Source organism: Electrophorus electricus, chromosome 23 (assembly GCF_041902795.1).
Source record: "Electrophorus electricus isolate QZ-2024a chromosome 23, ASM4190279v1, whole genome shotgun sequence".
NCBI classification, from domain to species: domain Eukaryota; kingdom Metazoa; phylum Chordata; class Actinopteri; order Gymnotiformes; family Gymnotidae; genus Electrophorus; species Electrophorus electricus.
In genome coordinates, this window is record NC_137519.1 from 3,767,501 (window position 1) to 3,782,500 (window position 15,000).

Consider the following 15,000-nt stretch of genomic DNA (forward strand, 5'->3'; position numbering starts at 1 on the left):
GACTGGCTGCAGGCACTGATGAAAGAGACGACCAAAACAACTAATGAACTGCTATAAAAATGACAAAAGGCTAGAAGCAGAAGTCAGAGATTGAAAGAGACATGGAGAGAGAGAGAGAGAGAGAGAGAGAGAGAGAGAGAGAGAGCAAGAGAGTGAGAGAGAGCAAGAGAGTGAGAGAGAGCATGTGTTCTGGGAGGCGTCCTGCATGACTTTGACCTTCGACCTTGTTCTCAACCTTACCGAAGTCTTCACCTGTTTCCCAGTGGTGGTCAAAACACGCAGAAGTAAATCGAGGAACTCCAGGCTCTGCTTCTGTGTGCTCTACAAGGGGTCCGAAAATCCAGGAGGGAGAGCAAGAAGACCGGAACCATCCGTGTGCCCGAAGACGAGTCCTGTACACCGAAGTAACGAGACAGAGAAAAAAATAGCTAGTTTTGCGAGGTGCGTGTCTGTTTATCCAAACTATACCAACACTTTAACTTTGTCTGCTTATTGTTGCTGACATTTCCATGATGTTTCCAAGCAACAGAAAATTGAGTCATTTAATTTCATCGACTCCTCCTCGGTTTCATTTAATCCTTGCACTGCGATCATCCGGCAGTTTATTTAGCAACTGTACCAAACACTGCCAGAAGGTCACAAGTAGCACCAAGCTGAAACTGTCACAGTCCACCCGGCACCCTGCCTCAGACACACACACACACACACACACACACACACACACACTCCACCTGTACCGTTCCCTCTCTCTAACCAAAGCCCACAGGTGCTTACACTGCCGTGCCTCACAACCTCCTGCTGCTCCATCGCATCTCGGCGCTCCGACCCCTCGCGCCCACTCGCCCTCACGCTTTTTCCATAGAATAAAGGATCTCCCTATCTGTCCCCCGCATCTCCTTCCATCTTTCCCAGTGTCTCGGATGCAGCTCCAGAACCCGGCGAGGTCACTCAGCCACGCCCGCGCGCTGCTGACGTCTTCCCCTCTGTCGGCCTCTCTTGGAGCTCTACGCTGAAGCCTGGGGGCTCGCGCACGCTTTCACCGTCTCGTGGCACACGGAAAGAACGCCGCTAAAGATAGCAAAGCTCATTTCAGACCAATTAGAAAAAGACGTAGTTATCGCCCGAAGCACACAGCTGACGTCCTATCTGTGGACTGAATGCACTGAATTGTGGTCTTCTACGGGATAAATTATGGAGAAGAGACGTGACCAAATCTCTTCATTTGCTACTCGAGCTCTCATGAGACTCCCGTGAGACCCAAAAGAAGAAAAAAAAAGAATGCTAGCAAAATTTAGAACCGTGGTTGCTCATTTCTTAGCCGCCTGCCTGCGTTCGGGTCTGCTTCTTCTCAAGGTCAGGCAGACGATGGCTGAGTCGCTACACTGCAGGTCACTCTGGGACGCGCCGCTTCTCAGACACTTCCGAGAAACCCGGCGATTCCAGGAGACGTGGTGACATTTCACGCTCTTCCCTAATAAAATCTGCTGGGGTATGTAACGCGACACGTGGGAGCCGGAGGAAGTACATTTTCCAGAATGTTTCCCAATAATCGTGCTCATAAGAGGCAGAACGAGTCAGAAAGTGGCAGGCTGCAGGGAGATAATCATAAAACCCCCGAACAGGCTAACGGGGCGATAACCAAATAACGTGGAACACGAGACGAGCAAAAACAAACATGAAAAAATTAACTTGCATTAAAGAGTCGCTGGCAACCACGCAGGCAAGAGTTCACAGAAGGCGACTCTGTGAACCGCGTGTGCGTAAAGAGTGATGTGACAATTGAGGCAACAAGAGAAGGTGCCAACATGGGGTGGGACTGGACAGGCCTGAGTAAAGGTGGAGACTTTATTTACTCAAATCAATAATGATCAATATCTGTGGTGTTTTAACCACTGCCACTGAGTAAACATGAAATGGACCCAAGAGAGAGAGAGAGAAGTGTTGTGTTAGACAGAGAGAGACCTAACTCCACCCTAACTCAAAGGACCAACCAGTGTCCAGCACGAAGGTCAACATCCTTCCTCCGGCCCTGCAAGAGGGTCCATTCATTGTTGAAGACAGTGCCCTACACAGAGCCCTTACGGGGTCAGCACCATGGATAGCGCCCCGTGTCGACCCACTTCAGCACCGTGGATAGCGCCCAGCTCTGTGCCACTTCAGCACCAAGGACAGCGCCCGCGTATGCAGCCCCAGAAGAGTTTTTTTTTTGTTTTTTTTTTCCGTTTTTACCCTTAAAAAAACTGTTTCGTATAACAAAGGACTACACATATTTAAAAAAAATCTCCAAGTTATATAAACGTTCCTCTATTCAGTAGGTCCTTGCCGTTCTTTTGAGAGAACCACTTCTAGGTCTCCTCGGAAGAAAAACACTGCATCACTTTCTCATACAATCCACCCAAGACCACAGCTCGTACTTCTGACACAGCCTGAAGCCCCGCAATCAGCCGTCCTTTGCGGAGGCTCCGGAGGGAGGCCCTAAAAATGCAGGAAACGGTGAGCTGTGCAAGCTGAAGCAAGACAAAACCCCTATGGAACTAAAGGCGTCCGAGGAGCTGGGGTGTGTGCGTGCGTGTGTGTGTGTGTGTGTGTGTGTGTGTGTGTGTGTGTGTGTGTGTGTGTGAGAGAGGGAGAGAGTTGCTTCCTCTCATCACCACATCCCCGGGGCCTGGGAGAGTCCCCGAGTCCTTCATGTTCATTTATGAAAAAGGGCTTTCTGGCTGAGGGCGAAAACTGTAATGGCTAACACGGTTATGATCTGAGGTCTGAGATCAAACGTCAGCCCCCGAGGAAACAGTGGTCTCTGTTTGGAAAGCTGCTGGGAAAAAAAAAATCTGCTACATATATTAGGATGCTGTAATGCAACAGATTAATTAAATTAAAGAGTGAAATAAGGAAGAAAGTTTAAATTGCTAAACTCGAGTGTAACCGGGGTCGAGAAAATGAGAAATGATGAGAAAAAAAATGAATACTGCAGGAGAACGTGTGATCAAAGTAACCAGGGGCCAAGAGTTTTGACATATAGTCAGTGATCAGCCAAATTAAGTCAATCAACATCTTGGAACCAAAGACAGTTCAGCTAAACAACAGTTCAGCTTTGAGCCTGACACGTTTTTCCCTCTGTGTTGGCGTGTTGGTGTTTGTGTTGACTGATTGTTAACTGAGTAACTCTTTGAGTGTGAACGTTGCGTTGATAGTGGATGTTTAGCACCATCGGGTTTGTTCTTCACTGATTACGAGAGCTACACAAAACAGTGGAAATCGCATTTGATTCGATCAAGTGGTATTTTGTACTTGAATGCTAACTGCAGTCAAATTGTACTCGAATGATAACTAATACACCAATCCCGAGTGTTCTTTTCACCTCAATTTATCAGAAATAAAAATATATAGTGGTAATATTGCTGTTCCTAATGAAAAAATGGTCTCGGTCTGGTGGCTTTGAATCCGAAGATGGAAAACGTGCTGTGTAGCCTCCGGGATCTGACTGCTTGTGAGAAGGGTTCATCACAAGTGGGTCCACACTTCAGCATGAGGCGCACCGAGCTCCCGCTCACGGAGGTAAGTGTGGAGTGAGAGCCTCCGGCGTGACTCGATGGGGAAAGAGCCGAAGTCCTTCAATGGCGGGGCTGATTCTTCGGCGTCCCTTGCGATAGCTGGAGTGAGTCGGTAGCTGGCCTCGGTGCTGAACGGCCGGGCCAGCTGGCAGCCGCCGTCGGCCTGCCAGAAGACGACGTCTGCTGGCAGCGAGTGTTTGCCCGTCTCAAGTCTGCGCCTGACACCTCCCTCGCTCCCCCCCAGCAGCTTTCTCTCTCTTTCTTTCTCTCTCTCACTCTCTGATGTCTTTGCACGCGATCGATCCTCCTTCTCTCCTCTGGCGAGCGGTTGCGGATTTACCCGTCTCCCGGTTGGACTAAGGGGCTGCTGGCAGCTCAGCGGGGGCACCGCGCTGCCTGGATGCTGGTGAGAGGCAGCGTGTCGGGAACGCTGGCCGCTTCCCTGCAGGCGTGCGCCCTGTTCCCGCTCATTCGGCTCCAGGCCTGCGCCGTTGACCTTCCGGCTGCAGAAGGCATGAGTTCATTTATCTCTTTGTCTTTCTCTTAATCTCCCTGTCTCTCAATCTTTCCTCCTCCCTCGCTTTCATTTTCTTCCTCTCAAGTCAAGTCAAGTCAAGATGGCTTAATTCGCATGACTGTACAAAATATATAATTGCCGAAACCTTGTCTGTCTTGCTGTTACTGCCTTTCTCTCTCCCTCTCCCTCTCTCTCTCGCTCTCTCTGTCTATCTCATTCGTTCTGTGCTAAACTCTGCTCAACTCTGTGCTCAACTGCCCAGGGGGCCGGGGGGCCGTGGGTAATGTTAGTGGGAGCGTGCGGCTGTGTGCTAGTCTGGGGCCGGCGAGAGGTCGCGCGTCCCGATCCTCCATGCACCGCGGGCACGCTCCCTTCACACGGGCCCTAGCGTGGTGCAAGGCCCCCCACGGACCTGGAGGATAACGACACCGAGACGAATCGAAACTGCCAGCAAGCTCCCACGAAGAGATACCGCAGCAGCTGGAGACCCCAGGGGGCGTGGCCAAGAAGTACAGAGCGGGGGGGAAAGGGATGGGGGAGGAGCAGAGGCGTCTCGCAGAGACGACGGGTAGGCTGTAGGGGCCTTCGAGGGGTGGAGCCTCTGAGGGGAGGAGCCTCGATGCGAAGGAATCCTGCAGGGGTGGAGCCTCGGGGCGGAGGAGCTTCCACGGGGAAACTCATAGGGCTGGACTGTCAGCTTCTGGCGGTGGGAGGCGAGGGATCTAAACCCGGGCGGCCCTTTCCGTCACTGACGCTCGGTCTGGCCCCGGAAACGACGCGCCACGAGACGCGACAGCTGCCAGTACACCCCACGGACAGCCGCGCTCGTGCTCTGTGCACGCACACCTCCCGAGGTCCACCTTCACTGCCTTCTGCTCAAACACTCCGCACTCTCTCCCTCTCTCCCTCGCACTCAGTTTCTTTCTTCCTCTCATCTCCGCTCCCGCAGTCTGTTGCTCCCTACCTGCTTGTCTGTCATTTTCTCTCTCTCTCTCTCTCTCTCTCTCTCTCTCTCTCTCTCTCGCTCTCCCTTCTCGTTCTCCACGAACAGACTGTTTAATTACCATGCGCCTGGCTTCAAGGGCAGATGGGGCACCTGTGGCATGAGACACCTGCTCCCGCCGGCCTCCCACCGAGCAGCTCCTGCATTCCCAAACACTTCCCATTCTTCTCTCCGGCGCCGGGGGCTGTATGTAGGTCACCCAAACCCCCACCCCCCCCACCCCGCCTTCCTCCGGGCTGGTTTTTCCACCACTTTTACGTCTCGGAAAACAAATCGTGCATCGGAGACACCCGTTACTTTTTCTCCCTGCCAAGGCTGCTTTCAACATGTCTCATCTACCAGCTCGTGAAGCCAGAGAGCCGTCTACTGGAAAACGGCTCCAAAACAATTCCGGCCTCGGATCGCGCCGGGCACCTCGATCGCCTCCGACCCGGCTGCCTTCCGACGCGGCGGGGGGCGCGCACGGACTTTACCTATGCACTCCGACCGTGAACCTAGTCCTCCACCTGCAAAACGTAGCTCGGGGTGGAAGACAGTGGAGAGGCATCGTCAAAACCTGGGGCGCTTCGACGGTGCCTGTCAGGTCGAGCTCAAGGTTTTCGAAGACTTGCCTTTGCAGCTGAGGTGCTTGCATCATCGCTTACAGACAGCGCTTCAGACCTTTAGGTGCTTTAGGCTGCTCCCTGAGACAGCTGCTTTAAAAAGGATGTCCGGAGAATAGCTGATGGGGAGGCCCCGGAGGTGCCTGCTCCAGTGGAGGGGTTCTCATTCAGGGCCTGAATGAGACTGCATTTTTAGCCCTGTTCCTCGGTTTCTACAGATGTTTATGTCTGGACATAAAAATATTTCTTTCAAGCTCCCTGTGTTGTATGAGGGATTGAGGATCTCTGGTTGCTGGTCGGTGTGTAGTTGAGGGTTTGGCACTTGCCAGACTGGGCTGTGTTCAGGGTTCGTGTAGGTACGACCTGGTTGGGAGAGATCCAGTTGGCAAACGGTACCTGATGAAGTGGGCCAGGAGGTGGGACCTGTCGGGGGGTCGTGGGGGAGGTGGGTTGGGTGAAACTCCAGAAGCAACCCGCGTCTGGCGCGCACGACTCGCTGCACAACTCACCAGGAAGTCCAATTACATTTGGGTGCTTCGAGGCGGTCCACTTCCTTTCGACCTGCCACGCTCTCCGGCTCCTGTCCACGAGTCTGCCCTGCTCCCCTGGATTTACTTATGCCGAAGACAGGCGTCAGAAGCTGGAGCAATCTCTCGCTCTTTCTCCTCCAGTGGTTTTCTGAAAGGTTGCATCATGAAATCTCTCAGACATGAAAAAATACCTGTCTCCAGCCCAGCATGCATCTGTTCTCAGGGTCCGAAGCGCGCTCCGTCTCAGATGTCGGCTTAAAGGAATGGGAAAGGCAAAATGTAGCAGATCTTTTCCAAACGTACTAGAATCCTCCCACTGCAAGTCAGCCTGGAGAAACACCAACAACCGCTGACAGGAAGTATTAAAAATAGAAACAAAAGTCCTTTTATGACCTAACTTAAAATGCTTTAGAAAAATATTATCAAATGGCAAAAAAATTTTGCGAGCTCCAGTTTGCTTAAGTGCAGAAGCAGACACCTACCAATACACGCTTTATCAGAACTCTATCCTTTCATCTGTAATGCATGCGAATTCAGTACTGGGACAACTGGTAATAACCCTTCAGCATTTTGGGAGTGACCCACAGTTCCCCACCTCTAAACTCACCGCCCAACCCCCAAACTCACCATCTTTTCAGTCATGGCACTTTGACCACATCTGTCTATCCCCCACAAGAGAGCCATTTCAAAAAGGTGGCACAGGTGAGCAAAATGGTGTTCTCCAGTGGATCTCCAGGAGAACTATCCTCCACACGCCTGGGGCCAACTGGAGAGCTCCCGAAGGCCCTCGGTACCGTCTGTGCCGTCTGTGCTGAGCAGGACCAGTCTCGCGGAGCTCTCTCTCTCTCCCACTGCAGGACGTTCACGCATGGCACCAGCTCTGGGTCCTGAAAACGCCGTGCGCAGACGAAACGCGTCCGGCTGCGGGCGGAACGGATTGACACAACAGCGCAAAGGTTGGGAATATTCCAGGATGAGTCACTGGTGATCACACAGACAGAAACTATGCAGGGATGGATACAGACTCATGTAGCACCAGTCAGGGCTGTAATGAGATTTTGTCATGCCGTCGGGATAAACTATAGTGCAGCTTTTCGCAGTGTTCATTGAATGTGTCATCTGGGAGAGGGGCATAGTTTCAGAGAGAGGATCAGCCCTGGCAAGAGGCAGAGTCTGGGGGTCAGAGTCCTGGTTTAAGGGAGAGCTCTAAGTTAGAGAATCAACGGGAATCCTAGTCAACATAGTCCCAGCTCCTGGCCGACAGGAGGTAGGAATCTCCTGACCTGGAGGAGGTCAGAACTCTTGGCCATAGAAGGTCAGAACTGGACTGATGAGGTCACTTCTCACTGGGATGTTTTCAGGAGGAACAGACAGAAAACAGAGAGAGAGAGAGAGAGAGAGAGAGAGAAGGAACGAGACAACACTCACAAAAACATTGCCAACTGTGAGTGGTGAAGCTGTGTTCGGTAGAAACTAAAGCGTGAAGCCTCGGTTTTCGCATATAGTTCCACTAGCATGTCTCTCCTCACCTGCTAACACAGCAGAAAACAACTGATGGGCACATTGATGGCTTACGTAAGAATTCTTTTATGCTGGCTGTCACATTTCCTGAACAGTCGAATCGGCAACCGAGAGTTCCATCCAGTGTTTCCGTATGGGCTGCTTCAACGCCACCGGGGGTTTGTTTCGGGAAGGCAATCCGGGAAGGTTCCATACAAAGGCGAAGGCAGGAAAACTGGGGCGGAAAGACTCAGGGCCCCGTGGCAGGAAGAACGCCGTTAAAGCACAGCGAGAGAGATACGGCTTCTGCCTCTAGGAAACCACCTATTAGCTGCAGCCTGATGTTTTGGTCTGAAAGTGGGAGGCCTTGCCAAACAAACAAACAAACAATCAAAAAACAACAACGACAACAACAGCCCAGTCCCGAGCCGATCCGCACTGCAAACATCCGGCCTTGTTAAGAGACAGACGTCTCTTACTGCGGGGAGAGAGATTTTACCAAATTTGTTGTTTTTTTTTCTCAGCTCCGAAGCTGAAAGCTCAAGGCTCCGTGCTGGAGCAAAGGATTAAGACGATTTATGCAGATCTTCACAGTTTTGTGCTTAACCGTGATATTCCGGTCTAGAAGCAGGCCGTGCCCAGCCTGGGGAGGATAAGGAAAGGGGGAGGTGCCTCTGGCCAACACTCACCCAGTGCCATTACTCGAGAGATCCGCCAATGCGGAGTTTGTCGATCGGACTATCCCGGTCTCTTTAGCGCTCACCTGCCGCTCCCTCGTGCTACGCAGCCCGGACCACCAATTTCCTTAAGTGCGTTTACAAGGGATCACTCTCGTTGACATTTCAGGGCCCTTGGCCACACATAAGGCGAGGGATGGCCGTCACGTACCTGATTTAGATGTACATCGTGGTCTCTGAAAAATGGTCTGTTCCAATTTATCCAAAATTGACTTCCAATCAAGGGGAGCTTTACACAGCGAATTCTATATTTGGCTTGATGGGTGGCGTAGCGAAGCAAATGTGCTTTCATTTGTCTGTATCTGGTACTACGCTCCAGTATAGCAGAATCATGCAGGGTCATCAGATTCTGAGTATACGTACAGATGAGACAGATTAATAATCGAGAATGCTAATAGGACATGGGAGGCTGGGATCAATCTTTACTGTACCCAAACTGAACGCACAGAGAGAGAGAGAGAGACAGAGACAGAGAGAGAGAGAGAGAGAGAGAGAGAGAGAGAGAAAGAGAGAGGGAGAAGATGGGGGCCTCTCCAGTTCAAGGTGTGCCTGTCGTTTTTTACGCAGTAAGTAAAAAAGTTAAAAAGTCTTGTATTCAATCTTACCGGCACAGTTCTGTCTTCACATCTGTTTTGGCACTGCACTGAATGCCTTAAGCCCCATATACCCCGACTCTCTCCACGAGACAAGACCCTATGGGACCCCCACCCCGCCACCCCCAGATACACAACAGCCTCTAACATCCGTGTGCAAAAGGTAAATAAACCCTTTAATGAACTACTCAGGTGGCGAGAACAGCAACCAAGAAACGCACTGGGAGGGGCTCTCTCTCTCCTCCCCGCCTCCCCGGCGTGGGGTTATCAGGAAGGAGGCCCTGGGATTACAGCCAGACGGCCTCGCACTTGCACACACCGGCAGCGGGAAGATTTGAAAAAAAAAAAACAACCACCTGCAGCTGTAATCGTGGAAACAGGTTGGAAACTCACGATCGTTCTAGAAAATTCGAATGAAAGGAGCGTGTAGTAGGCGGGCGGCGCAGGATAGCAAGCAGCAGGGGAGTGAGGGAGCCATGAACCTGGAGTTGTACAAATAACAGAGCAGTTATTTCCTGATTTGTAGCTGTGTAATACGCTCTGTGCTGGATAGGCACCCTGTCAAAGTCAGTTACTCTGGAGTTCAAAAATATGTTGGGGTTGAGGGGGTCAGTATCTCCATCACTCTCTCTCCCTCTCTCGCTCTCTTCTGTCTGTCTGTCTCTCTCTTGCTCTCTCTCTCTCTCTTCTGTCTGTCTATGTGTCTCTCTCTCTTCTGTCCGTCCATGTTTCTCTCTTCTGTCTGTCTCTCTCTCTCTTCTGTCTGTCTCTCTCTCTCTTCTGTCTGTCTGTCTCTCTCTTCTGTCTGTCTATGTTGTGTCTCTCTCTCTTCTGTCCGTCCATGTGTCTCTCTTCTGTCTGTCTGTCTCTCTCTCTTCTGTCTGTCTGTCTCTCTCTCTCTCTTCTGTCTCTCTCTCTCTCTTCTGTCTGTCTATGTGTCTCTCTCTCTTCTGTCTGTCTATGTCTCTCTTCTGTCTGTCTGTCTCTCTCTCTCTTCTGTCTGTCTCTCTCTCTCTCTTCTGTCTGTCTCTCTCTCTTCTGTCTGTCTGTCTCTCTCTTGCTCTCTCTCTCTCTTCTGTCTGTCTGTGTCTCTCTCTCTTCTGTCCGTCCATGTTTCTCTCTTCTGTCTGTCTCTCTCTCTCTCTCTCTCTTCTGTCTGTCTCTCTCTCTCTCTTCTGTCTGTCTCTCTCTCTCTCTCTTCTGTCTGTCTATGTGTCTCTCTCTCTTCTGTCTGTCTATGTGTCTCTCTTCTGTCTGTCTGTCTCTCTCTCTCTTCTGTCTGTCTGTCTCTCTCTCTTTCTCTCTTCTGTCTCTCTCTCTCTCTCTTCTGTCTGTCTATCTCTCTCTCCCTTTTGCACACACAGAAGCCTAAAGCACAGGAGAGACCTAATGAAGGAGTGAAACTCACTGCTACATGTTGTTTAGGGGCTCTGCACGATCATTAAACTACACACACACACACGCACGCACACACACACACACACACATACCCACCACACACACACACACACTCACATGCACATGCACATACACACTGGCACATACACAACGTTCTAAACTCATTTCACCGAGAGAAACTGGCAAAACAGAACTATCTGAGGCCCACACACTACAGTTCTCCCTCCGCTGTGGCTTCCATCACTGTGGCACAGTAAAGCAATTAAAACGGAACGCGGCAGCACCATACGGCGCTGGAGCATTAAACACACACGCTCTGGACTCTGCCACCCTGATGTATGACGAGGAACATAAGACCGTCTGCTGTTGGGCTTTTCCCAGCTGACCCACCCGGGTCTGAGGGGAGCCACGTTAGGAAGCCCTGCGTGTTCTTTCTCCCACCAAAGCTGTAAACCGGCTCGCCGTGTGGGCGCTTTGCGGATCCGCCTCTGACCCTCAACGCGGCGGCCTCGGCGATCGCAGCTCAGGTGTCGCTGCCGGCAACTCGACCGAATCGATATTAATGCCTGTAATAAATACGGCCACTAATGAATGAGCGACATGTTTTGGGCGGCATTGCGGTGTGTGACGCCCGTGTGGGGTATTGTGCATTTTAATGGGCTGCAAGAGCCACGGATGCCGACATTCTCGGTCCAAATAGGATCTAAACAGCTATTCGCGACGTTGCTCGTTGCTCATTGATCAAGGACATTACACACACACACACACACACACACACACACAGAGAGAGAGAGAGAGAGAGAGAGAGAGAGAGGGTGAAGACAGAGGACATTTAATTCATATTTACAAAGAGCGATAGCGGTGGTACCCCTCCTCCAAGTGCCCGTCCTGTACGCCACGTTGCTGCTAGATTAATGTGTTTATCCCACACACACGTACAGATGTCTCAATGAGACCAGACACAGACCACCTTTAATTAATCAAAAATTAACAGAGAGGGACAGAGTGGTAAATGACAATGCTCTCTCTCCCTCTCTCTCTCTCTCTCTCCCTCTCTCTCCCTCTCTCTCTCTCTGTCTCTCTCTCTCTCTCCCTCTCTCTCTCTCAGTCTCTCTGTCTCTCTCTCTGTCTCTCTCTCCCTCTCTCTCTCTCCCTCTCTCTCCCTCTCTCTCTCTCTCCCTCTCTCTCTTTCTGTCTCTCTCTCTCTCCCTCTCTCTCAGTCTCTCTCTGTCTCTCTCTCCCTCTCTCTCCCTCTCTCTCCTCTCTCTCTCTCTCTCTCTCTCTCTCTCTCTCTCTCTCTCTCTGTCTCTCTCTGTCTCTCTTTCCCCTCTGTCTCTACATTCTTGACTCTCTCTGTCTCTCTCTCTCTCTCTCCACACACTCACTCTCTCTCTGTCAATTCAATTCAATACAGTAAGCTCTATTGGCATGACTATATGCAGTACCAGTATTGCCAAAGCAGTATTACAATAAACAACATGAATGACCCTTAATGCGATTAAGGGAATGAAGAATTCGGTTATAATAATGAACGTGAAAAGAACTGGTATGAACTAATAATTGGAAGAAGTAAAGAATTCAAGATCTCTCTCTCTCTCTCTCTCTCTCTCTCTCTCTGTCCTCACGTACTCCCCCTCCTGCCGTTCTTCCCTACCCATAAATCAATCATGTCGTAACACCCCTGCATCGGCAGGCCCCCGGACCTCCCTCCTGATTCAAGCCGCCAACCAGAGCCTCGGCTATTTCGGCGGCGGGCGTGAAAATGGCTCGCTCTGCTATGGCAGATGGCGGATGTTCAGAAAGCACTAATGAGCTCCGTCGCTGGCATCTTCGGAGGCCACCCCCCCCCCACTCCAGCTAGGAAGACCTGTTCTCCAACCACATGGCCTCAAAAAGCTGTCCCGGAAGAACCGTCCCGCCCGGCCACCACGTTCTCCTCTGGATGACGCTGCCCAGTCAGTCCGGGTACAACAGCTGGGAGTAAAAATCGCGATGTCATGCAACTTTACTAACCGCAGTAGGCCGCGGTCGCTCCCTGTGCCGAGGTAATCAACGCAGAGGTAATCAAAACTGCGATCGGGTATACAAACTTTCCTGAGAGGCTGCTTGCCTGCACAGCTGATGAAGGACATTCTGTTTCTCTCCATGTATTTTGCGTATTTCACTGCAATGCCAAATATATAATATATGTAATATATAAATATATAAATCTGAAGAAGACTCCAGGTGAGTAACTGCAGTGCAGTAAGAGATGTGGAGATACTCGAAACTGTAGTGAGGTACACAGAGTTTCCAGAGAAACAGGACATTTGGGACAAAGGACATTCATCAGCTGGGCAAGTAACGTGCTTCACAGCTTGCGACGGCTGATGAAGGACCTCTGTCTAAAACGTTCCGTTTCTTGAGAAACCTTGTGTACTTCACTACAATTTTAAATATCTCTCTCTATATATAGATGGGCAGGGGGTAATGCGTCAGGAAGGGCCAGACGTGTGCAGATCAGTTTATTATAAGAGGGTAAATCCAAAAATCGTAGTCAAAAAAAGAGTCCAACAAAACAGCCAAAGAGAAACAGTCCTGAAGGCAACTAAATACAAAGGGGCAATCCAAAAAAAAAGTTACAAGGAGTACAGGGAACACTGGGAATACTGAATAACGCTCATTACGCTCGCAGGAATAGAGGCACTACTTGAGAAGGAAGCAGCTAACCTACAGGAATTAAATAGAGCTAAAAACAGGTATATAATATTAGTACGCAGGGGACGATGATCTCCCCAGAGGATTCTGGGTAATGTAGTGAAGCGCCCCAGTGTTAGCCTCATTGGTCAGGGCCAGAGGGCTGCATGACAAAGTTGCCATAATTCATATTCCACATTTAGATTTTAGTTTATGTCCTTTTTCATCTTTATATCTTTTCAACACAGATAAAAACTTTGCTCGGGGTGTTAAACCACAGATTATTTTTTGTGCGTATGGCTGCAGAAAGATTCGATGGGCAAATGCTTTTTCCACAGCGCCTTTGGAAATCAGGACTCCTCATTCTCGACTGCCCAGTTCTGAATGTAACTCATGTTCTCCTTCTGACTGGCACTCGGAGGCAGTATGAAAGTGCGTGGCTGATTCACGTCTCGCGTGGGCGTCTTGGCATGGCATTTGACTGGCAGTCGATGAAGTTGGCAGATTACGCGCGTCTGTCCGGTACAGTGGGCGACGGGCGGGGGGTTGTGGGGGTGTGTGCTGTTTCCAGCGTTTTAGAGACGGGGAGTGCGTGTAAGGGTGGTGTCGGAGTCAGGTTAGGGATTGGGTAAGGGTGTGGGTGTGATTGTGGGTGCAGGTAGGGATGCGGGGGTGGATAGGGGAGCAGGAGACTCACAGGAAGAGGATACCTGAAGCGCTACAGGAAAGCAGGATAAAAACAATAACTGATAACAAAAGAGAGTATCCACGCTCTCCTTCCACATGGCTGTCACTTCCATTGCTCTGCCTTTTCTCTGAGTGCTGTTCATTGTCTTTCTCTCTATCTCCCTCCCTCTCGCTCTCTCTACCTCTACCAGCTTGTCGAGGGAATCAAAGCTGCTTCTAATTAAGACAGGCCAGCAGCTTCATTAGTCAACGGTACCGCTGAAGAGATTTACACTTCAAAGCGGGACAGAGACAGAGAGAGACAGAGAGAGAGACGGAGAGAGAGAGACAGAAACGCACAGAGAGATACGCGCGCGTGTGTGTATGTCAGAGAAAAGAAGGAATGTTGAAAGAAAAGATCATATTCTTCTAGCCTATGGATGACATCACATGCTCGTCATGCTACTGACCAGTCAGCCACAGTGCACAAAAGGGGAGAAACGTCCCATCTGCTGCTGTGAAACCAGCTGTCAATCACGTGTCAGCATGGGTGGGGCACAATGGGTGGGGCAATCCCGAACCTGAACACCTTGGTATGGCATTAAGCCTCAAACAAGCCTGCCTCGTTAGTATTCCTCTCGCCTCTCAGCGTACTCCCGTGAAACGTGAGAGTCGCTGCGCTGCTAAATATTTACACGGGGTGTGCACTCCTGGTCTTGCCCGTGACCGCCAGTGGGGAGTTTACTCTTTTGCATGGTAATTCGGCCGATTAATTATTCACGAGCGCCTCCGTCGTGATTGGACGCGATTTGCGCCGGCTTTGTAATGTGCCCGCATCAATGATTTAGCGGATGGGCGTGTGCACGGCAACATGCCTCGAGCGAGCACGTCGCCCGAGGGTCCGAGGTTCTGCTCCAGCTGACCCTGAAGCCCAAGCTAGTTAAAACACTGATATCACCAACACACATCCGCCATGAAGAATAATGAGCATTCACAATGCAAAATAATGTAGTTTAACCGAGGCTGGATATAGGAGAGCCTGTACTTTGCGCAGCCCTAGAGAGACTGGATGTAGAGTCTTGGGTGAGACTGCATAGGGAGACCATATGTGGTACAGTCAGAGATGCTCACTGTTAGAGACTGCGTTGTTCTGGTGGTTCGCACTGCAGAGTTGGCTAAGCAGTGTGTTTAAACTGGTGTCTGGAGCTGGAGACGTGCTCCCGA

The 15,000-nt window shown here is 50.7% G+C and overlaps 1 protein-coding gene across 4 annotated transcripts in view; it reads right to left on the minus strand.

Moving 5' to 3' along the window:
- elfn2a (extracellular leucine-rich repeat and fibronectin type III domain containing 2a) overlaps nt 1–15,000 on the minus strand; it is a 108,403-nt gene that overhangs the window by 38,341 nt on the left and 55,062 nt on the right. For 2 of the 4 annotated variants that reach the window (XM_027029427.3, XM_081706408.1), the window contains exon 3: nt 241–392. The exons of 1 other annotated variant lie outside the window; for it this stretch is intronic. The gene's annotated coding sequence lies outside the window, so the exon portion shown is untranslated. Of the gene's footprint in view, nt 1–240; nt 811–15,000 lie in introns of those variants that run through there. One more of the 4 variants, XM_035520730.2, reaches the window with a different exon arrangement.